Source organism: Ictidomys tridecemlineatus, chromosome 7 (genome assembly GCF_052094955.1).
Source record: "Ictidomys tridecemlineatus isolate mIctTri1 chromosome 7, mIctTri1.hap1, whole genome shotgun sequence".
NCBI lineage: Eukaryota > Metazoa > Chordata > Mammalia > Rodentia > Sciuridae > Ictidomys > Ictidomys tridecemlineatus.
This window is the reverse complement of record NC_135483.1, coordinates 41049069-41074154: the sequence shown is the minus strand read 5'-3', so window position 1 is coordinate 41074154 and position 25086 is coordinate 41049069. Positions and strand designations below refer to the sequence as shown.

General features: G+C 36.6%; 1 protein-coding gene and 1 pseudogene across 2 annotated transcripts in view; both read right to left on the bottom strand.

The window, feature by feature from the left end:
- Positions 1 to 25086, bottom strand: part of Rbm12b (RNA binding motif protein 12B) — a 355955-nt gene that overhangs the window by 289993 nt on the left and 40876 nt on the right. The gene's annotated exons all lie outside the window — the stretch shown is intronic.
- LOC101968437 (glyceraldehyde-3-phosphate dehydrogenase pseudogene) lies at positions 15709 to 17102 on the bottom strand (annotated as a pseudogene).

The window sequence follows — 25086 nt, the reverse complement described above, 5'->3', positions numbered from 1 at the left end:
TGTTCTAAAGATCTTCTTCTACACTTCATATTTTTTGCAACTATGCAATGCCTCTGCAAGTCAGCTACCATACAAACCAGAATGTACTTTATCTGCATATATAAAGTTCCAAAACACCTTTTTAGTTTCACTTTTTAATTTGAATTAAATACTTTACATAGTCTCCTTTTTTTCCAGAAATATCCTGGAAAAGGATATTTCAAATGTCAAAATTAACAGCCATCTGAATGTTTCATGTTAATCCTTCTATAAAAAAAGAAAAAAGAAAGAAAGAACAAAGCCACAGTGTTTTCCAAATCCTTTTAAGATTTAGAAACTAATAATGTGAGATTTTACCTGAGCCCTCTGCTGGAAGACACAAGGGTTAAAATGATCCTTCCACCAAGTTTGTGCAAAATGGCTCACTACAAAGAATCACCCTTTCTGTAGGACTTGGATAAGACTTATGTAAGCCCCGTGTTTACCTATGACAAGGTCAAAGGCAGACCCTTCAAATTACCATTCTTTGGCCCATAAATAATTAGTTGAATCCCTTGTTCTCTTGGTCAATGGAAACAATTGTTAACCAAACCTTGGCCAAGCTTCTCTCCTCCTCTATCTTATGTGCCACACCTTCATCTTACTTCTCTACCCCAGTTCTTTCTAGCCTCATTCTCTCCTCTTATAAAGGAAACATCCTTTCCCCTTACACCTGAGATGCTCCAAGCTCTTATGGTCACAGCATTCTCCCTACTGCAATAATTTTTTGAATAAAGTTTCTCCTTACCGTTTGTTTTTTATTTGACAAAATCAAGAATTCTAATTAAAGTGGAGGGAAATAGACTAAATAAAAGAGATCAGAATTAAAAGATAAAATATTCTTGCTTTAGAAGCAAAATCAGGTAAAGAATATGCATATTTTTCTTATTTTATTTACTCAAAAATAAAAATGCAAACCCTTTACAAAAGCAGGACTATTCAAAAGAATGAAAGGTGAAATTATTCTATTTCATATTTTTACAAATTTTTCCAAAAATCCCAATGTTTTCCACATTTTGTCTGGTTTCCAAGTTCTCTAAATTTTGTCCAGATCCAATCTTTCAATGAGTAAAAGAAATACTGTTTTCATATTCACTTACTAAGTCTCCTTGCAACTCACTATTTTGCAGCAGGATAAGAAATCTAAGTATCTTTATTCAAAATTCTTGTCAGTGCTGGGGTTGTGGTATAGTTGTCACCCAGCATGCATGAGGCACTGGGTTTGATCCTCAGCACCACATAAAGTAAAATAAAGACATTATGTCCACCTATAACTAAAAAATAAATATTTTTTAAAAATTCTTGCTAACATGCTCAGTACTCAGTTGTTTTCCAGAAAAGGAATCTGATTTTTTAATGACAAAATCGACAATGTGAGGGCCAATGCTACTGCAAATCTTAAGGACATTGCTATGGCCATAACTGACCAATACCATATGCCACATTATGTAAACAAATATGTACCAATGGGCTCAACTGTATAAGCCACAGGAGGAAACAAAAATGATGAGCTGAACAGATGTCTTTGAAGCATAATCATTTCTCTGGCAATCCAGGAGACAAAGACCCTTGGCTATGTGGAAACAGGTTGGAAATCTTTATAGACCCTCGTTTTATTTTTTAAAAAATATATATATGTAAACACCAATTAAACAATTAGTTGGCTTTTCATAAATATAGCAGATCCAGGTAAATATGAATTAATTTAGCAAGTGCCTTTCCACACATGTTGGGGAAAAACACTCATTTCCCTTGACATTAGTGCTAGGCTCAGATCCAGTGCCTATATACTCTGATTCATTTCTGCTATGTTTTTTGAATGCTGTTATCTATTTGTTTCTTTAGTCATTAAATATTTATTGGTCTCCTACTGTGTGCTAAGCACTAGGGACAATCATGACAAAAGAGACAAAAATCTCTGTCCTCATGGAACTTACAGTCTAGGCAGAAAATAAACCAGATAAATGAGTAAAAACTATAGAAAGCTAGATGAATTTTGTGCTAAGGAGAAAAACATAAAGCAGGAAAAGGGGCTCTGAAATGTCTGTGGGACAGGAGTGTTTCAGACAATGAAAACGTGTTTTTGAGTGAAGATCTCAAGAGAATGAGGGAGCCAGCCATGCAGAAGTGTGGGAAGAAAACACTCCCTGTAAATCAAACAGCAAGTGCAAAGACCAAGCGGTAGGAATCCTGCCACGTGCAAAGCTAAGCATGCAAAGGATGTAAAGCTGTAGAAGCTCAAAAGAGTTTAAAATCTGGTAAAGAGGCTTTGAATACAGATTTTTCTAAAACAAATACCAAATAGACTGTTTTAAAAGTTGGAAGAGAGGCAGAAGCATCATCCCACAGCAATTCAGAAAAGGAAATGAAAGTATAATTGGGCAGCCTCAGCAAGCAAAGTGAGGCAGAACGACCTCAAATTTGAGAGCCATCTGTACAAAGTATGTGCACCAATGCAGCAGTACCCAGGGGACCAACTTAGGTTAGGACCACAAAAGGGGGAAATGTGCAAATATCAAAACTTTTATAGATACATATAAATATATGAAAGATGGATATATAAATTATAGAAATATTTATAGCATAAAAAGTGTTTGGACAAATGCTGAATATATACTTCACTGTGCAGAGGGATTTCCTTGGTATATGTAATATGGACTTCTTCACGTATTTGTTAGTTGAAAAAAAAGAAATTTTTTTTTTTTGGTCAAATATTAATGCCCTACTAATAGGTGCGGGAAGAGTAAGGGAAATGGCATCAGAAGAGAATCCACAAGAGTCAGGTTATTATTTTCTCTCACTTTGGCAAAAGACAACCATTGAGCAATATCATGAGGTGGGTCCCTCCTTGCCAGCTCCAGGCCTCTGATTTTACCATAGTCACCCTCTCTTCCAGAATCCATGCCTGCCTCCCCCTCCCCAGAAGCAAACATCTCTCATCCTCTTTGCCCTCAAGGACTCCCTTTATTTCAGGAAATCTATACCAGGCATGTGCTAGGGTCTGGGAGATTCAATTATGAACAGGACACGGTCCTTGCCTCAACATGGGGGCTAAGACAAGTAATCAGGCAATTACTAGACATAGGAGGACAGCTATTCAGTGACACCCCTGGGGCTGCAGGAGCCGACAGAGAAGGGAAAGGCCCAAAGGAAGGGATTTATAAGACCTGGAGGATGAGCCCTAAGAGAAAGGCTGAATCCTCTCTTTTCTCAAGAAACTTCACCAAGAAAAGAAGTTATCCCAAAGCATAAATAAAGTTTGCTGGTATAATTCCTTCAAGCCTATTGCCTTTTCTGTGTCTTTCTTCCCTCGTGGCTGCTTAGAGTTCTTTTCCACTTGGTGCAAAGCAAATGGTTTCCAGGTGTTAGGAGAGCACGCATGGCTTCCGTGGCCAGAGTGATGTCCTCTCGACTTCCTTCCTACTCTTTTTGTGTACTTCCGGGTTTTATAGCTTGGGGCTCCCTCTTTTAAAATCACGAAAAATGGCTTGCAAGAGAATTGTTCTAAATAAAAGAAAATGATCCCAGGTGGTAGTCACATGAGAAGAGATGCTTTGGAGCAGGGTCATTTTAGGGATTACCATAAGACCCCCTGGAAGGGGTGAGCCCCTGCAGCACATAACCCAACCTGAAGAAGGGCTGAACAGGAGCTGGGGCTTCTCCAATCGCCCATAGCCCAGGGTGTGCAGTTTACCCTGGGTTCTGCCCCCACCTCCCCAGGGCACCAGCTGCCCTGGCACAGTCACCCTCAGTCCTCTCCAAGGGGAATGCTTATCCTCGGTGCTTTGGATTAGTATCTGCAAGACAGCAAATAAACAATTATGAATCTCCTCACCTTTAAACTCATAGTTGCCAGGATGCTAGGGATGCTGTTACAATTCCAGTTCTTTCTATTTGATTTAGAGAAATTATATCTAAGCCTTTCCCACTAAATTATATAAGAATTAATAAGTTTCTATTTATTAACATTCCTTAAAGACCAAATGCCCCACTCTGCTATCCTATGTATTACCCCTTTCAAATGTTCTAATGCTATCCCCCAAATCTCTATTTAAAGTATGTAATTCATACACCCTTTTTTATAGCTTAGAAAACATAAAATAAAATGTAAGTTGGTGGCCATTGTTTTTATACCACTTTCTTCCTTTTTTAATATTTGTAAAAGTATTATATATACTTGAATTTTAAGTTCTATTATTAATTAAAAATATATTAGCATCAATACCCATTTTATTACATTTTCTAGTTTCAAAAAGAGATTTTAAAATATTTCTAAGGAACGCACATATTCCAGCATCTTAACATATTATAAAATCAAAGTGAAAAGATATCAGTGATTGATATTTAGATCAACATTCAGATCAAGATGATATTAGTCTATAAATTTATTATTTTAAAGTGATTTTTAATACTTTTATTTTATTTATTTATATGTGGTGCTGAGGATCGAACCTAGAGCCTCACATGTGCTAGGTGAGTGCTCTACCATTGAGCCAAAATCCTAGCCCCTTAAAGTGATATTTTTAAATAACATCAGCACAAAAGTAATTAATTTTATTCGAAAATAATAAAGAAAATATCTGGGAAGACTTCCATTGTCTTATTTTGGTTCCTGTTAACTACAATTAAACAAAAAAGCTATCACTGACTTTTTTTTTTTTTCCATTTGCTAGATGCATAGTTGAAAAGCAATCATTTGCTGCCCCCTGGCTGTAAGGAGATTCTTTATCAGTAACACTGTCTAAATTCTGAGCATTCATACAGTGGTGAATTTGGAGGATTTATTTCCTTCCATAGATATCAGGATACTAATTAATATTGATTTATTTCCTCCCATAGATATCTGGGTACTTATTAATATTGATTAAGATCCTGAACTTTTAAATCAGAATGCCTAGATTCAAATCCCAGCTTAACAGAACCCCTATCATCTTCATTTCCTAATATGTATGAGAATAATGAGAATAATACCTATTTCATGTGGTTGGTATGAGAATTAAATGAGCTCAAAAGTGCCTAGACAGTTTGACTCAGATGTCAGATATTAAAAAATCCTATGCTTAAAAGCGACAACAAGAGGACTGGAATTGTCAAAGGTGACATAAGCACTCTTGGTCTCTGAACTTGCTCAGTTTCTCTCTTTTGTTGAGCACTTATTGCCTTCTAACATACTAAAGAACTGTGGCTTTATTATGTCTGTTATCCTTTGCTTGTTTCTTATCACTAAAAAGAGTCTAGGGATCTTTGTTTTGCTCACTGATACAAGCCCAGCACCCTGTCAAATCTCCACCATAGTAGACAATAAATATTTGCTAGTGAATGAATTCTCTGCCCATTAATTTCCTTAATATTCATAAAACCTTAAAGTCATAAGGCTGCCATGAATTTTAAAGGACAGCACAAACCCTTTTTGTGTTTGCAACTGTGAGAAGAAAAAAAATAAGGGAGACACTTCAACATTATATAGGCACAGGCGAAGACTTCCCGAATAAGAACAGGAATCAGTAAATAAAAATGATAAAAAATTTAAAAGCTTCTGCACAGCAATGGAGTCAACAGAATGAAGAGAAAACCTAATGAGTGGGAGAAAATTTTTGCCAGGTATTCTTCTGATAGAGGATTAATATTCAAAATATATAAAGAACTCAACTTGACATTTAAAAAACTAACCCAATCAATAAATTGGTAAATCAACTCAAAACACACTTCTCAATGTCCAAGAACTTTATGGGAAAAAAATCACCATTTTTAAGCCACTAGGGAAATGTAAATTAAAACTACATTGAGGTTCTATTTCACTCCAGTTAGAATGGCAATCATTGAGAATATAAATAACAAGGATATGGAAAAAGAATTCTCATACACTGTTGGTAGGAATGTAAATTAATATAGCCTCTCTGAAAATCAGTATGGAGGGTTCTTAAAAAGCTAAATATAAAACTACCATATGATCCAGCTATACCATTCTTGGTATTTATGCAAAACAATAAAGTAGGCACAGTTTAGAGATATATGAATACCCATGTTTATCACAGCACAGTTCACAATAGCCAAGTTATGGAATTAGCCTAGGTGTTCATCAATAGATGGGTGGATAAAGAAAATGTGGTATAATATACACAATGGAGTATTATTCAACCATAAAGAAGAAGGAAATTATGGCATTTGCAGGAAAATGGATGGAATTGGAGACCATCATTTTGAGCATAATAAGTCAGACTCAGAAATAAAAGTAGTGATATGAAGAAGCTAGAGTGTGGGAAAAAGGATGCCATGAAAGTAGAAGCAAGACCATAAAGGTGGAGGAAGGGAGCCGGGGTAGAGAGGAGGAAAGGGTGGGGAAGATACTGGGAAGTGAACTTGATCAAATTACATTTTTATGCATATGTAAATATGCCACAATAAAACCTGTCTCTATATAATTAGTATGAACCAATTTTTTTCAAATTTTTTAAACCTTGTAGACTCACTCTTGATGTCCAAGGCACATGGTATACAAAATGATTAATGCACAATTTGTGATCAAGGAGTAAGTGGAAGGACAAAAACACATCATTTCAATACAAGAAACAGTAAAAGATTTCAATAAGATGTTAGGAATTGAAAACAAGACAATGTGCATCTCTCCAGGGAGAGAGAGACAAAAGAGGTAAGAAGAGAGGCACTTATTGCCTTCTAACATACTATAGAACTTTCTGGGCAGAAGTGCAGGGTATGTTCAAGTTCAGGAACAGCTTGAAACAGAGCCACAAAAGAACAAACTGTCTGGAGGACATAGAAGAACCTAGGGGCTTCTCACAGGGAAGATTTATTGCTGTAATTATTGGAAGAGACACCCTCAGATATATACAGTCCCTATTTTTTAATATGGTTGTTATTGGGGTTTGTTTGGCTTTAAGCAGGTGTGGCTGAACACTGAGAAGTTAGGATATCCAGAGGGACTGGAACCAAGCAAGGGAGGCCAAGATATAACCAATAGACACCAAGATCAGGCAAGCAAGGAGTCAGTAAATACAAAACACAGTCAGAGAAAATCATGAGGAAGATGTCAAGGAGATAACCATGGCTCTCTCCTGAGTGAGACTTCAAAGTAGCATAAAGTCTTCTGTTAAATTAAAAAGAAAAGCTGTTATGCATCAGAGTGTCAGAACAACCAGTACCAGAAATAGATGGAGAGCAGCCAGAGATGTGATGACAGAAGAAAAGGGCTCAGTCGTGGGCCAGAAGAAAGCATATGTAAAAACCCATATAGGGTAAATGATAAATTCTCCTGGGAGAAGCTGTGTTCCAATAAAAGATGCTTTACAAAAAAAAAAAACAGGAAGCAAGTTGCATTGTTTGCCATCCCCTAATCTAGAGGATGATTTTCTCTCTTGACTTACCTTAGAGTGAATTTTAAAATATATTAGCACATTATATATCAGTCTAATTTTTAAAGAAATATATATATTAATCTACTATATAGATATATTATAATTTTGCTATTATAAATAGCAACAGTGAATTAAAAATAGCTATGGTGAATTATATTTTACATATTTCTTCATGCACATGCATGAACATATATGTTAGATAAATGTCTAAAAGTGAAAATATGCAGTTTAAATTGATATTGCCAGAATGCCTTCTAATTTTGCCCCCCACCAACAATGTATGAGACAAAATGTTCTAGCTCCACATGGCATTATATGAGTATAGTAGTAAATTGTGATCCACCCTTATTATTTTATAGTTCTACAGATGGATGTTCAGTTGTCCTAAGATCATTTATTACATTATCTTTACCCACTAATTTGAAATGTTATCTGATTAAAACCTTCTGCCTTTAATAGCAGCCAAGAAAAATGTTCCCTATTGACTTACCAAATTAAGAAGTTAAATTTGAATGATGTTTTTATCAAAGCTGCCTCTTTTCCTTTCCTATTCAAATCTAAGAAGAAGCAATTTTACTTTTTATTTTTTTAATCAATCTATAATAGAAGTACAGAGATCAATATAGATATACCCATCATCTATGGTCTCATATTGAAAATAACACAAGTAACTCTTGATACAGTAAGCACGAGAAGCAAATAGTTACATGTGTATGTTTTCTACTAAAAGGTTACTGTATTTTCTCATCCATCTTAAAATTCTGCAATTCTATGTAAAAAGTATATAAAGATCTGAGGTTATGTCAAAGTCAAGTCTTATGGAGAGAAGAAACCCTTTTCTGGGGTATTTGCTCTATGGCAACTGACATTGAGTAATGCAAAGCATAAAGATAGATTATCTACATTATCATTCTAGATCTTCACTGTCCAAAATACACACATTATTTTGAGTACTAGACCATATGATAGCCATTAGCCCCATGTAGCTCTAGGGCATCTGAAACTTGGATAGTTGAAATTAAAATGGATTATTAAATACACAGCAGATTTCTAAGACATAATAAAATGTAAAATATCTCAATAATTTTTATATTATTTACAATTTGGAGCTGGTGGAGCATGCCTGTAATCCTAGCAACGTGGGAGACTGAGGCAGGAAGATCACAAATTCAAAGCCAGCATCAGCAACTTAGCAAGGCCATAGCAACTTATTGAGATTCTGTCTTAAAATAAAAAATAAAAAGGACTGGGAATGTGGCTCAGTAGTAAAGCAACCCTGGATTCAATCCCTTGTACCAGAGAGAGAGAGAGAGAGAGAGAGAGAGAGAGAGAGAGAGAGAGAGAGAGAGAGAAAGAGAGACTGACTCATTGAAGACTTGGTATAGGACTATTACTATCACTAATAAGAGATGGATGGGCCTAGAGTGGTGACTTGGTGGTGGAGCACTTGCCCAGCACATGTGAGGCACTGGGTTCAATCCTCAGCACCACATAAAAATAAAGAAATAAAGGTATTGTGTCCATCTACAACTAAAAAATTTTTAAAAAGAGTGATGGCCAACATGAACCTCTAGACATGATATTTTGAAAATGAAAACCATCAGCTATGCACTTCATTGTTCCATCTCTTTCAAGAAAACAATGGACAAGTACAAAATGATGAATACTCTATGAAAAAAGTGGGACAGGAAGAGTGGGAACTAGATATTCTTAAAGAAGGCAGCTGAGGAATTATTCCATTCTGAAATGGACTGGAGAAGAAAGATAATTGAGTGCAATAACTTATCCTAGATTGGAGTTTTTACTGGAGGGGAATAAATGCCACCAAAGACATTATTAGGTCAACAGACAAACCTGGAATACTAATGGTACATACAAGTATTATATCAATATAAATTTGTGGAATTGAGATTATTTAAGAGCATTTATATTCTTATCAAATATACACAGAAATATTTAAGAGTAAAAGGCTATAATAGATGTAATCCTCAAATATTTGTAAAAAAAAATGTGTACACACACACAGACATGTATACATATATCATGGGAACAAATGATAATGTAAATGGATAAAATGTTAGCAACAGAGAACCTGGGTATTCTTTTTATATCTGTAGCTTTGGGCAAGCTTGAAATTTTTTTCCAAATAAGATATTTTAAAATATCCCAAAAACTTGGGGCCCTTAAAAAGATGCTCAATTTCACTAATATTTTAAAAAATTTAATGTAAATAGTGAAAGAATTATTCACTATTGGCAACAATTTAAAAGATAGTTAATATTCAGTAATGGTAAAAAGATAAACTAATATTCTCTCTCAAACAAGTGCTGAGGGGAATGCACATCTTTTTTGAAGGACAGTTTGGCCTTACTAATCTGAACTTTAAACCTAACAATTATAATGTCTTGGAATTTGTCTTGTAGAAATGCACACACTTGTATACATTGATAAGTTATGATACTTCAGCGTTATTATACTAGCAAAAATTGGTAAACAGCCTAAATGTCCAATGATAAGTTAATGACTAAATACATAGTGGAAAGATCACACACCACTGCATACTATATCATCATTAGACAGAGTAAGATAGATGTAGGTGTTCCGTGATAGAAGAATTTCCAAGATACATTATCAATTTTTTATTTTTCATTTTTTAAATTTGTTCTAATTAGTTATATATGATAGTAGAATGCATTTTGACGCACTGACATTATCAATTTTTTAAAATTTACAAGACACTCTGTGTAGAGCAATCCCATTAAAAAATAAATTGTGTTATCGCATGTTTTTATGTTCATAGAAAAGAATGTGTGTGTGTGGGTGTGTGTAGAGACAGAGAGAGAGACAAAGACAGAGAAAAATCTTTTCCACAGGTATACATATAACATATATGAATATATAACTATGCATCTGTGGTAATTATTCCATCCAAAATTCTAGCAGAAAAGAAATATTTACCAAAAGAAAATTTTGAGACCAAATAAGAAAATTGACCAACATAACACAGAGGCTGTTTGTGTTAGTCAGATTTTTACCCTGTGACCCAAATATCTGGCAGGAACAACTTAGAGGAGTAGAAGTTTCTTTTGGCTCATGGTTTCAGAGGTTTCAGTCCATGGAGGGCCCCGTCTACTGTTCTGAGCCCAAGGTGAAGCAGAACATCAGGGTGGAAGGGTAGTGACAAAGGAGCACTGCTCTGCTCATAATGACCAGGAAGAAGATAGAAAGGGGAAGAGGCAGTAGTGAAGACGAACCCCTTTAAGACATGCCCCCAGTAGCCCACTTCCTCTAGTCATATCCCTATTTGCCTTCAGTTACCACCCAGTTACTCCATTCAAACTAGGATGGACTAATGAGGTTCAGCTCCAATAGTCTAATCATTTCACTTATAAATATTCCTGCATCCAACACAGAATCTCTTGGGCGACACCTAATATCCAAACCATAACAATGGTAGAATAGCCAAGTTGTATAACTTGGCACTCAGTTCTCAGAGGACCTTTATGCAGAAGAGAACTTAACAAGGCATACTAAGAAACAAGCATTAGGAAGCCACATGGCAGTGGCATACAGAAATACTCATAAAGATGTCACCAGGACCATGAAGTCCAGAATATGAGGGTGAAACTTGGACAGCAAGGCAACTTGGGGGAAGCCAAATAGAGCTTCCAACGTTGTGAGAGGGAGAAATGATGGTAGAAATCATCACCTGTTAATCTTCAACATGTGGTCTCTAGGTAGCCTTTGGTCTATTGTACCCAATCTCATTTTATGTACATACTTTCTAAAAAGGAACTCAAATAAAATTTTGTTCAATAGTTTTTTAAAAAAATAAGTCCCCAGGACTGGGGCTGTAGCTCAGTGGTAGAGCACTTGCCTTACAAGTGTGAGGCACTGGGTTCAATCCTCAGCACCACATAAAAATAAAGACATTGTGTCCATCTACAACTAAATATATATATATATTAAAAAAATAAGTCCCCAAGGACTCTAACCTAGCTCATTGTTCACTAATGGATTTTGTGGCCATTTTAAGAAAAGTCATAGAAACGTAAATTCAGAATCCACCAAAGTCTACTATACAAACAGGAAGGTATACAAACTCCCTAGATATTTTCCATTATCAAATAATAGCAATGATAGTGTGAGAGACTCCATTCCAGAGTGGCTGAGTCCAAGCGTATATAAGAAAGATTCTTGGATAATCTGCACACAATGAAGGATATAAAGAATTCAACAACCTACTAGCTGACAGTAGACTTGCTGATTTACCATAGCTTTCAGTGTAACTACTCTTAGTTACATGCCATCTTTCTATGCCCTCCCTCCTGGCACTTATCTCACTTCAGTCTAATTATCTGTCAATCTATTTGTAGCCCCACTAGCATACAAGCTCTCAGATAAGTTCATTATTATCATGTGTCTCCATTGCCTAGCTCAGTGCATAGGACATTAGATACTTATAAATATTTGCTGAATAAATGAATGAACCTTGAAAGGAACAATATAACCATTCAGTTCTAGGGATACTTAAGACCCAAATGACCAGGCATTTCTGCAGAGAGGTGCAATTTACTCATATCCTTGATAACTAGCCACCCATAAGAATTTCAATATTCATATTGCCAAGAGTCATGCAACCCTTTGAAGGAGAATGGTGAGAGTTCATCTCCAAAAGAGGTTGAAATAGCAACCCCAAAGCTATAATGGGCTGACTACGACAGTTAGAACTGATATAGTTAAAGAGTGGTGCATTAACAGTCTTGCTTCATAAGAGACTCCCCCAAAAAAATCACAGCAGGAAAATATGAGTATAGAGACTGTAGACAAATTAATGCAGGTCTAGAAACAAGAGACCGGTTGAGTATAGGCTAATACCCTAGGGGATACATGCAGAAATGCCCAGAAACATGAACAAGAAAAAACAGACCTTACTTCTAAAACTCCAAGGTAAGAGTATGAGTTAAATCATTAGCTCAAACTCAGGACGGAGAAGTACCCAAGTGGGGTTTGCTCAGCTAAAGAACTGGGGAAGAAACTAGAAGTCTTCTAATCTCATAATGAAGAATAATAGATACTGAATCAAGGAGGATATTAGTTTAAAAGAGTCAACCAGCCATTGCTATGTGAGACTATCCCAAGTGATGTGGCTGTCTGTACTTGGAGTAAAGACAGCAGCTTCATTCTGGAATATGCTAACAGCCCAGTGGCCTGGACCTGGCCAGTAATGTTCTCACAATCATATCTTACCTGGAATGAAAGGTAAAACCTACATCATAGGAACCACTTTAAATGATCTTTAGGAACTCCTGATGCTTTTGAAAAAGAATTCCAAGTAAATACAAACTCCCCAAATAACAGAAAAGTCCATGAAGCAGAAAGTCATACAAAGAATCTGAAAATTAGTAGGAGAAGCAGAAAACACTGTTGTTCTGGCCAGATTCATTGCCCCCTCTTTATTAATAGAATCCCAGTGTTTCCACACAAACAATGTTCTCTGCTAGACCACATTTTATCCAGATAAACAATGTTCTGCACGATAAAAGGATAGGGTCAAGAAGCAATTTTAAGTTCTGGTGTTCTATTGCATGGTAAGCTGACCACAGTTAACCATATTGAATTATATATTTCAAAATAACTAGAAGAAAAGAAAATGACTAGAAAGAAATGATCAAGTTTGAGAAGATGGATATGTTAAATAACTTGATTTGATTATATACAATGTATACATGTATCAAAAACATCACCACATAAGTATGTACAACTATGTATCCATCAGAAACAAAACTAAAATAAATAAATAAAAGTCTATAGTTAAAAATTAAATAAAAAGTTAAAATACCATTTTTTAATTGTAATTTAAGATTCTGCTCCCATTTCTAGACAAACACTTTAGAGAAGTCTCTATGAGACCAATAAAAGGGAAGGAAATACATGGGGTCCCAAATTATAAAGGAAGCTATACATTATTAAACCAAGAGTACTGGGAATGGTAAGTACTTAGAGAAAGTATATAACACTGTTTCAACACAATGTAGAACGAGTAAGTTTTAAATGAGTTAAAAATGATTTGCATCAAATGAGACCTTATAAAGTTATAGGGGAGAAAAGGTAAATGCTTAATTGATCTCAACTTGGGAAAAAGGCTTTCAAAAATATAAAAGCAAATTACAGTGTTAGATACCACTAAAATGGACCACATAAATATGATTGTCTGCTTTTTTGAAAACATAAAGCTAAGAGGCAAATCACAAATTGGAAAAACATATATATGTATTCAGCAAATATTATGCATTCAAGAAAAATAGATTGACCACATATCACATTTGCTCTGCTCACCCTCTGATATATTCACATACAGTCATGGTATCTGCACAGACTCAATCCACAAATCATCAGGACCCAACCAGATATGTACTTACAATTGCAGTCATCACTATGGAAAAGGAGAAGATGTCAGATAGCATCCAACAGTGGATCTACTTGTTCCAGTTTATGTTTTAAAAGCAAAAAATATATATGGAATTTTTTAAGAAAGTAAGAATTTTAGCCTCCCTCCCTCCCCCACCCCTTCTTTCCCTCTCCCCTCCCCTCTCTCTTGCAGTACTGAGGATTGAACCCAGGAACACTCTACCACTGAGCTTCATCCCCAGCCTATTTTTATATCGAGACATGGTCTTGCTAAGTTGCCCAAGATGGCCTTGAACTTGCAATCCATCTGCCTCAGCCTTGCAAATAGATGGAATTATAGGCATGCACTACCATGCCCAGCATGAAAAAATATATTTGGGCATGAAGAAAATATATATATGGCATGAAAAAATATATTTCTTTTTTCTATATTATAACATCATCTGGATAAAAAAGCATGTTTTAAAAATGTTCAGATGTTTCACTTACTTCCAGAATATAGACCTAGACTATAATAAATCTCTGCATTTTTCACTTCATGGCATTTGCCATATAAACACTGTGTTTATTAGTTTCTGCTATCACAATGAGAAGTATATCTAAAAACTGGTAATCTGAAGAAATATTACTCTTTCTTCCCTTTAGACTAACCCTGTAAATATTATACATCATAAGTGTCTCCAATACAAGTAAAATGTATTATTTCAAATAGACTAGTCTAGAATTTTAGGCTTTTGGTAAAAAGTATAAAAGCACAAACAGCTATAATTTAACCCGGATTTTTACTGTGATATTCTGTTGTTAAAAATATAAACATACTGTTTCATTGACCATTGATGGTGCTTCGACTCTTATTCAGCAGGCCAACTATTCTCAAAACAATCTCAGAGAGATTGCTTCAATGAGGAACTTGGAATTTTCAGTTTAAAATGGTGATCACTGTTCCAAGTGTTCAGCAGGGAAGGTACAAAGTGAGCCTGACAACTCAGGTAGAATACAGGTATTCCTGTAACACCAACTTGGTTCATCTTATAAATCTACCAGGTTTCTCTTGGTCTTGAGTTATTTAATCCTTTAGAATATTTTATCTCTAGTTAAAATGATTTAGTATTGGCACAGAAATAGACAAACAAAACAATGGAATAGAATGCCCCCAAACCTACAAACCTATGCAGAGAAACTAAATTATATGATCAAAGTAGTAATAAAAATCAACTGGGGATGAATAATTCAATAAATTCATTTGGCATAAATGGTTATCCACATGGAAAAAGAGAAAGTTAGATCCTTACCTCATGGCCTATTCAAAAAATAAATTCTAACTTGATCTAACTTAATTAAAATTAATAACTCCTATCCTACAAAAGTTATTACAAAGAACATGAAAAGACAATCTGTATAGATACTCTAGAGAAAAATCAAGAATATACATACTATAGCATATTTTGTAACAAAAACTGAAAGCAAACAACATCAGTACTGTGATTCATTCCTACAATACAAATCTATACTGTACTAAATGTAAAACTACAGATAAACCTCTAAAACATCATGTTATAGTTAAAAAAAATTTCAAAAAGATATGTAAAATATTGTTCCAGTTGCAAAAAGTTTAAAAACAACAACAACAAAAACCCTGTATCATTAATGCATATAAAGCAAAAATACAAAAACAGGCATGAGAAGAATATACTCCAACTTGAAGAAAGAAACCATCATGAGAAAAAGTACTGGTCAGAGGAGTACTTTTTATCCTGAGGGGAAAAAATGGGTGGAGCTTTAACTTAATCCGGAATTTGATTATTAAAAATCTGAAACAAATACAGAAAAATATACCTAGTTTGTATATAAGTCTGTTAACTATTTTCTATATGTTTGACATTCTTCATAATGTAAATAAATCCTGTAATGCCAAAGGCGAAATACATATAAAATCCTACTTTTATAAGACTGCCTTTGTGTTTATTATATATTATATATATTTTCTACCTCTTACTTCAGGTGGGTAGATAATACAGATGCAAATAGACAGATCAGCCTACGGCGATCTTTACCTAATATTAACATACCATTTTATTATGATAGCATTGGCATTTTTTTCCTTTTCAGTATTAATGAGATCTATCTATCTATTTATCTATCTCAGCTAAGTACAGTAGATTATTGATGGTATGTGATAAAGTTGAGCTCCCTAAGCTCCTCACCTTTTCTCCTCCAGGGGGTCTGGGATGGAAAGTGGAAGGAGGGAGGATTCTGTGAGTTGGGGCAGGGACTCTCCAGCTGCTGAAAGTCCCTCTATTCCTTTCATGGCTTGAGGTGGGTGATCCAGGGCTTTTCATTGGAGGCCATGCTAAAGTCTACCACCCTGTTGCCATAGCAACATTTTCATACCAGGAAATGAGCTTGACAAAGTGCTTGTTGAGAGTAATGCCAGCCCCAGCATCAAAAGTAGAAGACTGGGTGTCACTGTTAAAGTCACAGGAGACAACCTAGTTTTAGACGTGGCCCAGGATGCCCTTTGGGGGGCCCTCTGATGCTTGCTTTGCCATCTTCTTGATGTCATCATATTTGGTAGATTTCTCCAGGTGGCACGTCAGATCCTAGACCAACATTTTGTGGGTGGGCCCACAGAAGGCCATGCTAGTGAGCTTCCCAGTCAGCTCAGGAATGACCCTGCCCACAGCTTTGACAGCACCTGTGCATGCAGGCATGATATTCTGGGCATCCATGGCCATCACATCCCAGTTTCCCAGAGGAGCAATTCATGGTCTTCTGGGTGTCAGTGATGGTATTGACTTTGGTCATGAGTCCCTCCTAATGCTCCAAAAGTCCCTCCAAAGTTGTCCTAATGACCTTGGATAAGGGGGCTAGGCAGTTGATGGTGCAGATTATCTTGAGGGAGTTGTCATACTTCTCATGGTTCACACCCATCACAAATATGGGGTCATCAGCAGAAGGGGCTGCCTTCAGGTGAGCTCCAGCAACCGTCTTCATGGCAGTGAAGATGCCAGAGGACTGCACTACATAATCAACATCCAGCATCACGCCATTTGCTGTTGGTGGGATCTCACTCCTAGAAGATGGAGATGGGTTTTCCATTGATGACAACCTTTCTGTTCTCAGCCTTGACTGTGCCATTGAATTTACCATGAGTGGAATCATACTGGAACATGCAAACCATGTAACTGAGGTCAATGATGGGGTCATTGATAGTGACAGTATCCATTTTGCCAGAGTTGAAAGCAGTCCTGATGACCAAGAGCCCAATATGGCCATTTCTGATCTTCACCATGGTGAGACATGGTTGGCACTGCATGAGAAGATGTAACTATCTGTCAAACAGGGAGAAGCACAGAGTCTCCACTTCTAATAAACATGTATCAATTTTTTTTCTAAAAGTTAAAAACATTTGCTTTATTTTTTCATACTTTATTCACATTCCCTTAGTTTTTACCTAATGTCCATTTTGTTTTCCAGGACCTGATCTGGGACACCACATTGCACTTGCTTCTCATTTCTCCTTAAGCTCCTCTTGGGCATGATAGTTTTTCAAACTTTCCTTGGTTTTTTATAATCTTGACAGTTTTGAGGAATACTAGTCAGGTTTTTGTAAAATATCTGTGATTTATTTGATGTTTTTCTCATGATTACACTGAAATTATGGGCTTTGGTGAGGAAGACCACAGGTATAAGATACCATTTTTATCATGTCATAAAACGGTTACACACTGGAAACGATAATTACCACTTTCAGTATTGACCTTGACCATCTGCTTAGTACTGTTTGTCATGTTTCTCCACTATTAAACTATTTTTTTTTCTTTTTGTCAGTGCTGGGAATAAAACCCAGGGTCTCCACCTGCTAAGCGAGCACTCTACCATGGAACTATCATCACAGCCACAAAGCTACTCTTTTTTCCCATTTCCATGCTGTATGTTTTTATTTTTATTTACTTATTTGTTTGTATTTTGTCCACACTTAAGGAATGGGCAGTTTTTCTGTTTTATTTTATTTTATTTTATTTTTATTGTTGGTTGTTCAAAACATTACATAGTTCTTGATATATCATATTTCACACTTTGATTCAAGTGGGTTATGAACTCCCATTTTTACCCTGTATACAGATTACAGAATCACATCAGTTACACTTCCATTGATTTACATATTGCCATACTAGTGTCTGTTGTATTCTGCTGCCTTTCCTAAGGAATGGGCAGTTTTATTCCATCTCCTTGAGGATACTGTGTCTATATAAATCATTTGGAATTCTTCTACATAGGAGATTTGTCTCTTTTCCATCTATTTCCTTATTTACTTATTCATTCAATCATTGATTTATCTCAGCAAGGATTCAGGGATATTAACCTTTTGCTCTAGGTTATCTTCCTTTACTACTTTATTTTGTGGCTCAATTGTTTCAGCTTTGGCCATAGCTCTTTCAACTGACTTCTGTGTCTCTTTGACACAATACCCCCATGTGTGTTTTTATCCTACTCTGTATCAATTTTTCAAATCAATGTGCAAAAAGATTAATGTATAAATAATTATAGAAATGGGTATATTAGTAGTGTTTATAGTATGCCAAGCACAAATACCTTAATGATAAATAAAATCGCTAATAAAACTTAGCTAACAATATTAGCTCGACAACATTATTTAAAAGTTCCATCTTATATTTTGAATTTTTCAAATTACAAAACACTGATGACTCTATGATATTAATAGAAAAAAACTTTATTATAGAGTATTTACTATGTCAGGTATCACACTAGGCACTCAATATCTAATATTCCATTTAATCCTCCTAAACCTTGTAAAACGTTAAAACTTAGTTTGGTCCTTGAATCATCAGAATCAATATCACCTGAGAAAGTGCTATACGTCCACATTCAAAAGTATTTCTTGGTCCTCACTCCAGACCCACTGAATCAGAAAATCCAGGGCTTGGGCCAAGAAAGCTGTGTTTTAACATTCACTTCAGATGCTCCAGATGCACTCTAATGCTTCAGAGAGTGACAGCATCAGACCTTAAATCCTGGTACTAGACATCAAAGCCAATCAAATCCCATGTGCATAATTACTTAGTCATATTCCCTCTCTATTAGAGATAACCAATTACAGGTGATTTCTACCTAAAAACTTGCCATAAAAGGGACCTCTAGGGCAGTTTCATGCTATCCCTTGGCTTCTAATATTTGACCAAATAAGTGTATGTACAAAATTCACCACTAGAGGGAGTTCCTATATCCAGCCCCTTATATGACAGTTATTAAAAGGCAAAAAAGTGAACAAAACCAAACAAAAAAATTAAAACTTGCTGAAGAAAAGTTTTAGCTCTGTGTATTAATATTAAACAATTTGCTCCATCTATTTATCACCGAGAAGCTGCATTTGAAGTTATATTGTTAGGCATGAACTCACTGTTAACATACATACAATATAGCATATGATTGGTCTCTTAACATCTTTGTTCACATCTACTTTATGTGTTTGTGTGTGGTGCTGGGATTGAAGACAGAGCCAAGAACATGCAAAGCAAGTGCTATACCACTGAGCTCCACTCCCAGCTCCCAATTGTTCATTTCTAAAATGGGACCAGGGAGAAGAGAAAGCTCAGAGTATCAAAATAATATTTAAACAAAATAATGTATTTTGAATTGCATCATCACCTCTAAAGTCCCAAAGAAGACAGACTGGAAAAGAATTCCAAAAAGGATCCAGTTGTATATGTTCTCTTCAACCTTGCTCAGAGAACTTGAGTTCAGGAATGGTAACTTCAGCACGTCGTACGTACGTGACAACTGCTCATTAACAAATGCTGAATAAATGAATCAGTGTAACGTATGTACCACGTGCTGAGTTACCAGTTCCCTCTCAAGTCATTCCAAATAAATTGGAATTCATAATGTTATATAAAATAATACCATGCTGTTTTCATAATATGCAAATATCATGTAGTAGTGTAAGAAAATCCAAAGCCTATAATGTTTGAAACCTGAAATAATAATTCCATGGATTTTGGAATTCTATATCCAAAAACGAGTGGAATCTGACATAAAACTTCCTCCTTTTTTCCCCATTCAGAGACCAGATCTACCACTGAGCCCTATCCCCAGCCTCTCTTCCCTTTTTAAAAAAAAATTTTTATTTGTTCTTTTTAGATATAAATGACAGTAGAGTATATTTTACATATTATACATACATGCAAGGAGTATAACTTTCCATTCTTGATGTTGTGCATGATGTGGAGCTACACTGACATGTATTCATGTATAAACATAGGAAAGATATATCCAATTCATACTACTGTCTTTCTTATTCCCATCTCCCCTCCCTTCCCTTTATTCCCCTTTGTCTAATCCAAAGAACTATTCTTCCCTGCCCCTCTTATTTTGTGTTAGCATCCACATATCAGAAAGAACATTCAGCCTTTGGTTTTAGGGGATTGGCTTATTTCACTTAGCATGATAGTCTCCAGTTCCATCCATTTACAAGCAAATACCATAATTTCCTTTTTCTTTATGGCTGAGTAATATTCCATTGTGTATATACCACATTTTCTTTATGCATTCATCTTTGAAGGACATCTAGGTTGGTTCCATGGCTTAGCCATTTTGAATTGAGCTGCTATAAATATTGATGTGGCTGCAGCACTATAGTATGCTGATTTTAAGTCCTTTGGGTATAAACCAAGGAGTGGGAAACTATGTCAAAGAATGGTTCCATTCCAACTTTTTTGATGAAGCGTCATACTGCTTTCCAGAGTGGTTTACAATCCCACCAACAATGTATTAGTGAACCTTCCCCCCCACACATCTTAGCCAGCATTTATTGTTACTAGTATTCTTGATAATTGCTATTCTGACTAGAGTTTTTTGAGTTCTTTATATATTCTGGAGATTAATGCTCTATCTGAGGTGCAGATGGTAAAGATTTTCTCCCATTCTGTAGGCTCTCTCTTCACATTCTTGGTTGTTTTCTTGTTGTAAATAGCTTTTGAGTTTAATACCATGTCATTTATTGATCCTTGATTTTACTTCTTGAGCTTTAGGAGTCTTGTTGAAGAACTTGGTTCCTAAGCTGACAAGATGGAGAGTTGGGTCTATTTTTTCTTCTGGTAGGTATGGAGTCTCTGGTCTAATTCCTAGGTCCTTAATCCATGTTTTGAAATATCTGTTGATAGGAAAATAAGATCAAGGAGCCCAGATCTTAGAATTCTGAGTTCCTGAAGTCTATTCTTTCCATATATTGAGTGGAGATAATAATGCCTGTTTGTTCAACAATTTCTATACTACACATGAGACATTTGTTAGAAGCTTTATGTTACATGGTGAATAAAATAGCCCTTGCTCCAATATGTCAATACCTTCATACTGTTACTAAAATAAGAATTGTGATAATTTTATACATTGCATGACTGGGCCACAGATGCCCAAATGTTTTGCTACAAATTATTCTGAGTATGACTTTGAGAATGTTTCTGAGTGAAATAATCATTTTAATCTGTAGAATGAGCAAAGCAATTTGCCCTCCCTAATGTGAATAGCTCTCATGCAATTAATTGGAGATCTGCATAGAACAAAAAAGATTGAGTAAAGAGGAACCATTCGCTCCTACTGGCTGCATGACATGGGACACCAGCCTTTTCCAAGCTTCTGACTAGGACTGAGGCATAGGCTTTTGGGGGTCTAAGTGCCTCCAGATTTCAGACTAGAACTTACACTATCAGCTCTCCTAGTTCTCAGGCCTTTGGACTCTGAGATTCCACATTGGCTCTCCTGAGTCTTCTGTGTTAGGACTGCAGATCTTGGGATTTCTCAACTTTTCTTTAATCACTTGAGCCAACTCCTTATAATAAAACTATGTTATATTAGACACATATGTGTACACACTATTGGTTCTGTTTCTCTGGAGAACCCTGACTCATACAAGAACCAAATTCCAAACTCCTTAGCATGGCCAAAATGGCCTTTATGATCTGAACCCTACCTACCCCTCTCCAACTACATCCCATAGCTGCCCCCTCATTCCAGCTTCACTGGCTTCCTCTCGTTTTCCCACCACAAGAGAGACTCCCTTTGCAATGGGATTTTTCACCCATTCACTCATTTATTCACTGATAAAGTCAAGTGTTATGGTTTGAATGTGAGGTATCCCCCAAAAGCTCACATGTGAGACAATGCAAGAAGGTTCAGAGAACAAATGATTGGGTTGTAAGAGTCTTATCCGAATCAGTGATTTAATCCCCTGATAGGAATAACTGAGTGGTAACAGAAGTGATAGGGTGTGGCTGGAGGAGGTGGGAATTATGGTGTGGCTTTGGTGAACATCTTTATATATGGCCATTAGAATCTCTACCTCCTGATGACCATGATGTGAGCTGCTTCTCTTTGCAACCCTCTCCCGCCATGATGCTCAGCCTCACTTTGAGGCCTGAGGAATGGAGCCACCAGTCTATGGACTAAGACCTTTGAAACCGTGAGCCCTCAAATAAACTTTTCTTCCTCTATAGTTTTCTGGTCAGATCATTTAGTCACAGCAGTGAAAAAGCTGATGAAAACATCAAGTAATTGTTTCCACTACGGGTATTACCAGAAATATAATGGGAACAACATAGGAAAGTACCTAATTTCAAGGGGAATATATCCTAGTCATGGGAACAGAAATAGCATATTAGCATGTAAACAAACAGGTTAATTTCAGAAAGTGATATGTGCTTCAAGAGAAACAAAACTGAGTACTAAGACAACAATTTGATAATCAGAGAAAACCTCACTCTATCGGTGCTTCTGTAGGATGATCCCATGATAAAAAGGGATCATCTGTGTGAAGACCTGAAGAAGAAGTATTGCAGGCAGAGAAAATGACAAACAAAACTGAAATAAGCTTGATCCATGCAAGGAGCAGAGAGGCACAGTGGTGCAGTAAGAAGGTAGGTGGGAATGAGATACAAATTATTTAATGGCCAGAATTAGGATTTAAATTTTTATTTAAAGCATACTGGGAGCTTTGAAGGGTTGACATGATTTGATTTACATGTTTATTATCCACTGCTGTGTGTAATTGTGAATGTAGGGGATTGATAAAGGGGGGGGGAGGTGTTGCAGTAGGTGAATGATGATAGTAGCTTAGATTATGGGGGTGTACGAGAAATGAAGAAGGAAGGATTCATGATGTTTTGAAGGTGGAACCGATGGGAATCGGCAGTGTAGATGGGGAAGAGAAGGGATGACTCTAGGTTTGTGACCTGAACAATCAGCTGGAAGTTAGTACCATTTTCTGAGATATGGAAATTCTAGGTAGAAATGAGAATGGGTTTGAGGAAGAAGGAGACAATCTGCCTAGGCTGTCCCTCTCATTGGACACTCCCTTATCACCTAGTTAACCCCCCTTCTCATTCTTCAGATCTCAGCTCAAATATCACTTTCTCAATGAAGTCCTTCTGCAACTAATTCAAACCAAAGCTTTTTAGGATGTATTCTCTTGGTGTCATGTAGTTCCCTGAGTGCCCATGTTAGATTGCAAAAGTGGCACTAATTCTTTCCTTCGCTTAACCAACTACCCTTACCCTTAACAACAGTAGTTCCTACTCACTCTGAATCCGGTCTGGGCCATGTGCCTTGCATCAACCAAAAAGATATCAGCAGAAAGAGACTAGAGCAGATTATGCTTAGTGAAGCTAGCCAATCCCTAAAAAACAAATACCAAATGTCTTCTTTGATATAATGAGAACAACTATGAACAGAGCAGGGAGGAAGAGCAGGAAGGAAAGATTAACATTAAACAGAGACATGAGATGGGAGGGAAAGGGAGAGAAAAGGGAAAATTGCATGGAAATGAAGGGAGACCCTCATTGCTATACAAAATTACATATAAGAGGTTGTGAGGGGAATGGGAAAATAAACAAGGAAAGAAATGAATTACAGTAGATGGGGTAGAGAGAGAAGATGTGAGGGAAGGGGAGGGGGGATAGTAGGAGATAGGAAAGGTAGCAGAATACAACAATTACTTATAGGGCATTATGTGAAATTGTGGATGTGTAACCGACGTGATTCTGCAATCTGCATTTGAGGTAAAATTGGGAGTTCATAACCCACTTCAATCTAATGTATGAAATATGATATGTCAAGAGCTTTGTAATGTTGTGAACAACCAATAAAAAAAAAGATATCAGCAAATATGACACAGGTAGAGGCTTGAAAGGCACTTGTGCAGTGGGACTTGTACTGTCTTGGTGATTTGAAACCCAGAAACCACATGAATAGGCCTGGCTAGCTCCTGCCAACAGGTTGCCTACCCCAAAACACTGTACTAGTCTGGTTTGCATTACTATAATAAAATAACTCGGGCAGCCTAATTTTATTTGAATAATAAAGGTTTATTTAGTTCAGAGTCAGGTAGTGGTTTGGATATAAGGTCCTCCAAAAGTTCTTATGTTAATGCAGGAATGTTAGAAGGTGAAATAATTGGATTGTCAGAGCTGGAACATAATTAACCCATCCTAGCTTAAATGGCTGAGTGGTAACTGGAGGCAGGCGGGACATGGCTGGAGGAAGATGGTCTCTGGGGGCAAACCCAGAAAGGATTCATCTTCCCTGTGGAACCTTTCCCCTGTCTCTGCAGCCTAGATGCCTCATTTGGCCAGAGCCAATGGAGTCGGCTCTGAATCTCTGAGAACCTCTGAAACCTTGAGGAAAAATAAGCTTCTCCTTTCAAAAGTTGTTCTTGTCGCAGCAGCAAAAAGCTGGCTAAAACATGCATACCAGGAGGCTTAAGGGTATAGAACCCAATTGCTCCACCTAGGTCATCTAGGGATGATCTCATGGCGGAATGAGTCACAAGAGCACAGAGCATGTGTGGGAGGAAAAGATCATATCAGAGTGTGGCCTGACTCTGGAGTTAAAAACAATCCTCTTGAGAGAACTAACCAGAATCCCACCAGAAATTCTTTAGTCCCTTCCAAGGGCAGGGCCCCAAAGACTGAAGGTCCTAACCCTAGGCTCCACCTCTTAAAGGTCCACCTCCCACTGTCATACTTAGGTCCAAGCCTCCAACACATGAACCCTTAGGGAACACATACAAACCACACCAAACCAAATCAGCTGACACACCAAGATCAGCTGGCCCAGCACTGGCTTACCAGAACAGAACCCAAGTAATACCCAGCCCAATCAGAATCCTGAGTTAGCCAAAGGATTTTTGTAGGACACTAAGTTTTGTGGTGACTTATTACACAGCAAAAGCTGATACAAAAATATATACCTTAATTACATATATTTGTTT